The sequence below is a fragment of the Martes martes genome (genome assembly GCF_963455335.1).
Source record: "Martes martes genome assembly, chromosome: 17".
In the NCBI taxonomy this organism is placed as follows: Eukaryota; Metazoa; Chordata; class Mammalia; order Carnivora; family Mustelidae; genus Martes; species Martes martes.
The window spans coordinates 24,828,367-24,836,642 of NC_137905.1; positions in this window are offsets into that span (position 1 = coordinate 24,828,367).

An 8,276-nucleotide genomic window follows, 5' to 3' on the forward strand; every position below is an offset into this window, starting at 1 on the left:
CACTTAAACCAGCCCCATAGGTTAGTTCATCTGTCTGGATTTAGCAAGCCTATTTTAATTTATCGTCATAACAAGTCACAAAAATGATGTTGGTAACCATTCCCTGCTAATACATAGTGAAATGAAATTAGGAGATATAGTATGAAGGACAGTGATGATTAAGATAAGTGAGTAAGAGGAAAAGGACAATTGTTTTTCTAAATCAGAAATACTCGTTCTGCCACCATAAATAGTTTGGGTCCTTGGTCACCTCAACACCAGCCAGTGTCCGTTTCTACCTGTCCTCCCTCAATTAGGTCATGTGGATAATACTCACTTTCGTAAGGTAATGAATGTGAAAATACTTTTGTCTTTTCTTTTTTTTTTTTAAAGATTTTAAAGATTTTTAAAACAATTTATTTATTTAAAGAGAGTGCGAGTGTGAGTGGGGGGGAGGGGCAGAGGGAGAAAGAGAGAGAGAAGCGGACTGGACTCCCTGCTAAGCTCAGAGCCCATCTCAGGCTGCATCTCAATCTCATGACCCTGAGGTCATGACCTGCACCAAAATCAAGAGTCAGACACTCAACCAACAGAGCCACCCAGGTGCCCCTAAAGATTTTATTTTTAATAAACTCTACACCCAGCGTGGGGCTCAAACTCACAACCCCGAGATCAAGAGTCGCACGTTCCACCAACAGAGCCGGCCTGCCAAACCGGAAATCCTCCTGAAACACCATGATAGGGCTTATTGCCACAGGGTATGGATCTACCTCTTTTTTAAAAACAGTTCATTTAAGGGGGATATGAAAAGTTACATAAAACATAAATGTTGGCAATGAATTAAGTAGACAGAATTATACATTCCCTCATGAAATCATCAACCTTTTTTAAATGAGTTGCAAACTGTTGTTACCATCGTCATCCCCTGCCCCCTTTTCTTTTCTTTTCCTTTCCAAATGCGGTTTCAGAGATGTGTTTCTTTGTGAAAGCCAGCAGGTGGCTCTCTGGGGTACAGCTGTCCAAAAAAAAAAAAAAAAAAAAGGCACAACTCCCAACTCCCTTACATGGTACTACCGAAAACAGACACCTGAAAGCTCAAATAAAACCACTGTTAACACCATGGCCCTGCGCATCTCTGCCCCACCTTAGTACACCAATTTTAATGCTGAAAATGTTAAAATTTTGTTCAAAAGAGCCCTTAACTAGCTAGAAAGAAGTTTTCACCATCCTGACAGCTTCACACAGGGAAGTAGTTAGTTTCCCCTCCCCGGAGTGAGCAGTACATTAGAACAAGCAAATGACAAGCAAGTCAGACTAAGAAAACAGGTGTGGATAACTTGAAAGTGGTCTAAAATGGCAGAGTTTGTGTTTCCAGAGGACCAGTATCAATATGTTAAGAGACACATAAATTTAATATTGGTTTATTTTTACTCAATATTATCCATATTACATTCTTTCCATAAAACCACCCCCCCAAATCACTTTGAGTCAAACTCTACTGAAGACATTCAAATATATTTGAATTTGGTAAGCATCCAGTCTTATGTCATGGATTAGGATATGACTTCTGGTAAGTAATCACTATTCTCAGGTTTCACAGATATTTCATGCTGTATTTACTATTCAGTTGACTACATTATACTAAGAATCAAGTTTGTAGTTTACAAGATATTAATCTAGGAGAATAAATTATGACTTTGTATCAAGGATCTCTGAATTTGAAGCACAAACTGCTGTTTTGGCAAAAGTTGCCAAAAGAACTTTCTTATTTAGCTTTTTAAACATAACTAGACAAAGCAGGTTATCTCCAGTCACACGTTTTTTTTTTTTTGTTTTTTTTTGTTTTTTTTTTTTTTAAAGATTTTATTTATTTATTTGACAGACAGAGATCACAAGTAGGCAGAGAGGCAGACAGAGAGAGAGGAAAGGAAGCAGGCCCTCTGCCGGGCAGAGAGCCCGATGCGGGGCAGAGAGCCCGATGCGGGGCTCGATCCCAGGACCCTGGGATCATGACCTGAGCCGAAGGCTGAGGCTTTAACCCACTGAGCCACCCAGGCGCCCCCACACGTTTGTTTTTGCCAAAGGAGTTTACTCTGAGTTTACCATAAACGCAGTTTATTAGGAATGAAACTGTACTATTTGGAAAGTTACTCAAGGCTGGTAACTGAATGAATTAATAATTCTCATGGCTTTAAAGTTAATTCTTACTTGAGGCTCCATAATCATACATATTTTAATATCAAAAGCTAGAAGGTGAATATTTTAAAAAATTGTTTTTTAAAAACCCTCACTGTAACCCAAATTTGAAATGGAGCAGGTTTTTTGGTGTTACTCTCTGTAAAAGAGAAAATCAACCAGCCTGGATTTTTAAATTTTTTAAATTTTTATTTATTTGACAGACAGAGATCACAGAAGGCAGAGAGGCAGGCAGAGAGAAAGAAGCAGGCTTCCTGGTGAGCAGAGAGCCTGATGCGGGGCTCAATCCCAGGACCCTGAGATCATGACCTGAGCCGAAGGCAGAGGCTTTAACCCACTGAGCCACCCAGGTGCCCCATAAACTATCAAGTACCTATATTATTCTTTTTTTTAAAATTTTATCTATTTATTTAACAGAGAGATACACAGAGAGAGAAGGAACACAAGCAGGGGGAGTAGGAGAGGGAGAAAGAAGCAGGCTTCCCGCCGAGCAGGGAACCAGCCTGGATTTTAAGATAGGATCCCTTTAAAAAAAAAGAAAAGAAAAGAAAGGAAAATAAAGACTCGGGATTCCAATCTATTTGTGAAACCTGAAGTTAATGTTATAGTTACAGATAAGCTGTTTTTTCAAGATCCATAACCACGCTATTAAAATAGAATGCAGTTTCCTTCCCCACCCACCCACCAGCCCCTTTGCTCAGAACTGTTTTACAATGTTCATATAACAAACTATTACCCATTCATTTCCTCCTTATCAAGGTAGCTAAGTGTTATATAATACGTGTCTGTAAACTCAGTCTTAATTGAAGGCAACAGCCTATTCCCACTCACATTATCGATGAAAAAAAAAAACTAAGAGAATATAAAAGCAAACTAAGCATCCCCTCTTTCAGTTAAAAGAGAATAGCATTCCCCCTCTTATCCATGGGGGAGCCGTTCCAAGACCCCCAGTAGATGCCTGAAACTGAGGATAGTTTCAAAACCCTGTATATACTGTTTTTCCCTTCACATTCATACCTATGATAAAGTTCAATTACAAAGTTGGTGCAGTAAGAGAGTAACAGTAACTAATGACAAAAGAGAGCATTGTAACATACCATAATAAAAGGCATGTGAATGTGGTGTTTCTCTCTCAAACGATCTTATGGTACTGTACTCTCCTGATGTTGTGAGGTGATAAAATGCCTACGTGATGAGATAGGAGTGAGGGGAAGGGTGCAGGCATTGCAACATAACATTAGGCTCCTAGTGGCCTGACAACTCGTCAGAAAGAGGAACCTCTGCTTCCCAACTGCGACTGACTGTGCACGTCATTGAAACAGCAGATAAGGTTGTATACAGGTCAAATTCGTTATGAACCAAGACACAGAAGATTGGGATATATGACCAGATTTCTCCCCACCCTGATTCCACCCCCCTCACACGCACCTGCCTCTTTTCAAAAATTTCAGTTTTTTCCCCTTGCCTTGAGGGATCTCAGCTCCTCCTCTCCATTGTAGTTATCACATGCTCATCTACCCGAAATCTAGAATGTAAACACATCAAAATTAACTGTGAAAAAGGGAAAGCTTATCTGAGCCTGACAGCTTCCGCCAATTTCCTTGCACTATTCCACTCCTCCACATTATGCGCCATTTTCCCCGTTTTACGTAGAGACTACTGTCAGTCTGTCCGCTCCCTCCTGCTGTTGGTTGTCGATCTGTGGCTGCCTTCCCACTGTGCTAAATCATTCAGTTCCTCTTCAAGCAACACCTCTCATTGATCACTCCAGAGGGGCTGCTTCTGAAAATGTTGATTCAACTCAGTAGGGAAGATGGGCTTGTGCAGTTGGAGGAGGAGGACTGGCAGAAACTCTCGAAAACAACACACCTCCTAGTTTTCATTGGAATAAAAAGCAATCACACCCCCTCCCCTGCCTCTTCAGCAAACTTCTGCCAAGTTGGCAGATGATTCCAACTCGAAGGAAAGAAGGACAAGTACAAAACCAGCTGAATGGCTTCACAGGAAACAACTGTTCATTTCTGCCCTTGCCACTCCTTGCCTGCCCCCAAGAGAATCTCAAAGCCAGCTGCCTTCAGAGTTATCATGATCTGCTTGGATTCTAAACCTGGAGGATTGAGATTAATGAAAAGTACTTTTGCCACTAAAAATACCTTTCCCAAAGCAGTGATTTCCTAACCCACAACTGTTTAGAATGGCATCGTTTAACAATGTTTATAAGTCATAAAACATGCATTGGGCTGATGTATGAGTTTGTTTCTTTAGAGGAACTAGAATTGCAAACAAACAAACAAAAAACGCAGGGAGAGAGGAAAGAAAAACGTTCTAACAGATGTGTTCACTACTAAATAGAACACACAACATGTGCTGCAAAATAAAAGAACCATTTGGCAACATAAAATATCTTGGCATCTGTGTTAGATTTGTAACCACAGTAAAATATTGATATGGACCATAAAATTCAAGTTCTATATTCCTGTGCTTCTGGGTGACTCTGCTTTGAAAGACTTTTTGCACCGCGGAATTGTTCTTGTTTATCAAAGACACTTTATGACAAACCTGTTTTATGACATTGCATTGTCAGGCTCGTTTTCAAAAAGTAGATGCAAAAAATGGAAACATATATTAATTCTAAGCGAGGCGTAAATTTGACATCTGAAATGAATAGAGAAGAAACTACACAGCTTGGACCCACTGATGGGAAGATGTACTTAAGGAAATATGTGCAGATAAAAGGTCATTGAAACTTGAAGCTGAGTTTCAATACTAACCTTATATTTAGTTATACATTGTGGAATTGGTTATTTTCAGAAAAAGTGACATGATAAATGGTAGCACCTATAGTTGTATAATATATAGTATTTAATAATTAAATGTTTTTATGTAAATATGTAATCATTTAAATGGCATGGCAAATAACATTTTAAGAAAATATTAAGTACATGTCCACATATTTTATCAGTTTTACAACTTATACCATATTATGAAAATATACATAAAAAGTAGTATAGAAAATATACATAATTTATGAAAACAAAACAGTATAGTTAAATACAGTTTTTTCAACAAAGTCTCCATACTGCTTATGAATTCAACTAGTTCTTAAAATTGTTTTAACTTTTTCTTCTGGTAGGTATCTCTCTATATGTATTTTTTTTACAAAGTATTTACAGTATTATTTCTTGTCTCATCAATGTTAGACATTAATTTCCCAATACGAAATATAAACATTTAATATTCTCACACAACCCCCTTGCTATGATTATATTACAACTATGAGTTAAATAATGAGGAGTTACAGTTACTTTTGACAAAGCAATATCCATAGTGTAGTAATAAAATAATCATAGTATACTGCTTTGCTCAGAATGAACAAAGGTCATGTCTTTTTAAAAATTTGTAATTTGATCTCCCTTTCTCATTCATTCATTTCAAACTCCAACAGATATGTAATTTACTAAACTCCCTCTCCCATCCATCCCCACCTGACCCCCAGCCCTGACGCATCCTTCTTGGAACCCCTGTTCTCTGCCTACACGTAGGCTTCCTTCTTCTTCTATTTAACTGTCATCCTGTAACTAGCCTATCCCTCTTCTCAGGTACTCCCTTCATTTCTTTTATGTGTAGCATGTTCCACACCTGGGTCATAGTCTTCCTGGTTGTTGCTTTACTTTCTTGTTTGAAGAAATTTCTAGGATTTCCCTTAGAAATGGTATCTGAGAGACAATTCTGTTTCAAGACGTTACATGTCTAAAATTATTGTCATTTCAAAAAAAATGTATCTTCATTTCTTCTTTCCACTGGATTCAGTTTGAGCAAAAAAAGTCTAATTTGAATATCAATATCTCTATGTTCAACATTTTTGCTCCATGACTGTTTGGCTTTCAGATTTTCTCTGAAAAATCCAGTGTCCTTCTGTATCACAATGCTTTCTGAGTTCTGCAAGATCTTCTTTACATCAAGTGTTTAAAATTTCATGATGGTACACCTTTTTGCAGTACTATCTTATCATTCATTGTGCTAGTCCTTTAAATAGTCCTTTAAATAAAAGTCAGTCCTTTCAATAGTGAATTATGTCCTAATTTCAGAGATATTTCCTTGTACTCAGTACTTTTATAGGAATTCTGGGAAGATAGAAAGGAAAAAAATGGACTATGGAATTTTATCAGTTGGATATTAAACCTTTCAGAATAATTGTCTAATCTGCCCATGGTTTCCTTCAGATTTTCCATCTCTCTTGTGCTTTACTTCCTGGGGTATTATCTCAGTTGTAACATCTAACATTCTTTTTGTTTTTTCCCTTTTCTGCTATTTTATTTTTTAATTTGCAAGAGCTCTTTTTTATTATTGTTTTTGCTTCTTCCTGTTAGAGAGAATTTTCTTCTTAAGTCATACCTGTGATAACTTTTCTTAACTCTCCAAAAATAACTGCTAGATTTTCTAACATTTTCTCTGCTCCTTCTATTATGTCTGTTCTCCCTGAATCCATTTTTGTGGGTGTTATTTTATGTATTTGGTCTCTATTTTTCATTAGCAGGCTTTTCTTATACATGTGGTGGAGACTATCTGTTCATATTTAAGAAGGGGTCTCTAGGTGCTTGAGCAAGGGCTTGAACCCTGCTGGGCTTAACTACCTGGAAGAAAAGGAATTCTTCTTCTCCTCCCATGGGTACTTATTTTCTATGTGTGTCTTCACAAGAAGAGCCATATTTCTTCTAAAGATTTTATTTATTTATTTGAGAGATAGAGAGAGCATGGCATGGGGGAGGAGCAGAGGGAGAAGGAGAAGCAGCCTCTCCACCGAGCAGGGAGTCCAAAGCAGGGCTGGATCCCAGAACCCTGGGATCACAACCTGAGCCAAATGCAGACACTTAACCCACTAAGCCCCCCAGGTGCCCCTCGTTCAGGGGCGCCATATTTGACCAAAATAATATTAGCTTTGTTTTTAAATTGAAAAGAATGTTACATATGCACTTAAAAATGACAATAGAAAAAACTATATATATATATTTTCATATGAAGCATTGTTTGAGTCAACCTTTACATTTTATCCTCAAATCAGTTTGTCCCACCTCCTTTAAATTTGCTGTAAAGGGTATATTTATACTGAAAATACCAAGGGCCTTTAGGAGTGATAAAGCAAAACAAAATGAATATGTCCCCAGAATGATTTCCTTATGTTAAATATAATTAGACTTGGTATGTAGAGTCCCAAATATAACAGGTACAAACACATGCCACCGAGAAAGACCACACTATCCAGAGACAGATCATCATTAATTATTCAAATTAAAGGAACAGATTCTGTTTTGAGAATTAAACTGAACAAGTAGACATAAAATGGATGATACAAACCATTAGTAGAAGTAAACCCAGTCCGCCTAGAAAGGTGTGAGTAAATAGTTGTAAAATAGCCACAGTTCCAATCCAGGTACCCTACATGGAATTTAGGGAGGCAGAATCAAAGTACAGCTGAATCACAGTAAGGGTATGTCTAAATGATTGCACTGAATTTGTCTAGAGAAAGACAAATGTGAACAAAAGAGGAGGATCTCTTGTTGAAACTCAGAGAAATCCAAGGACAGGGTGTCATCATGAGGTCATCAGTCTACACTAAGACTATCAAAGTACTGAACTGCTAGGATGGATAGATCAGGATATGAAAGGAACTCTGCCATCATGCTTAAGTAGCTCATGCCCAAGCCACTCTGGAAAACAGCGTGGAGGTTCCTCAAAAAGTTGAAAATAGAGCTATCCTACGAGCCAGTTATCGCACTACTGGGTACTTACCCTAAAGATACAAATGTAGTGATCTGAAGGGGCATGTGCATCTCAATGTTTATAGCAGCAATGTCCACAATAGCCAAACTATGGAAAGAACCTAGATGTCCATCAACAGATGAATGGATAAAGAAGATGTAGTATATATACACAATGGAATACTATGCAGCCATCAAAAGAAATGAAATCTTGCCATTTGCAATGACATGGATGGAACTAGAGGGTATTATGCTGAGCGAAATAAGTCAATCAGAGAAAAACAATTATCCTATGATCTCCCTGATATGAGGAATTTGAGAGGCAGAGTAGGGGGTTTAGGG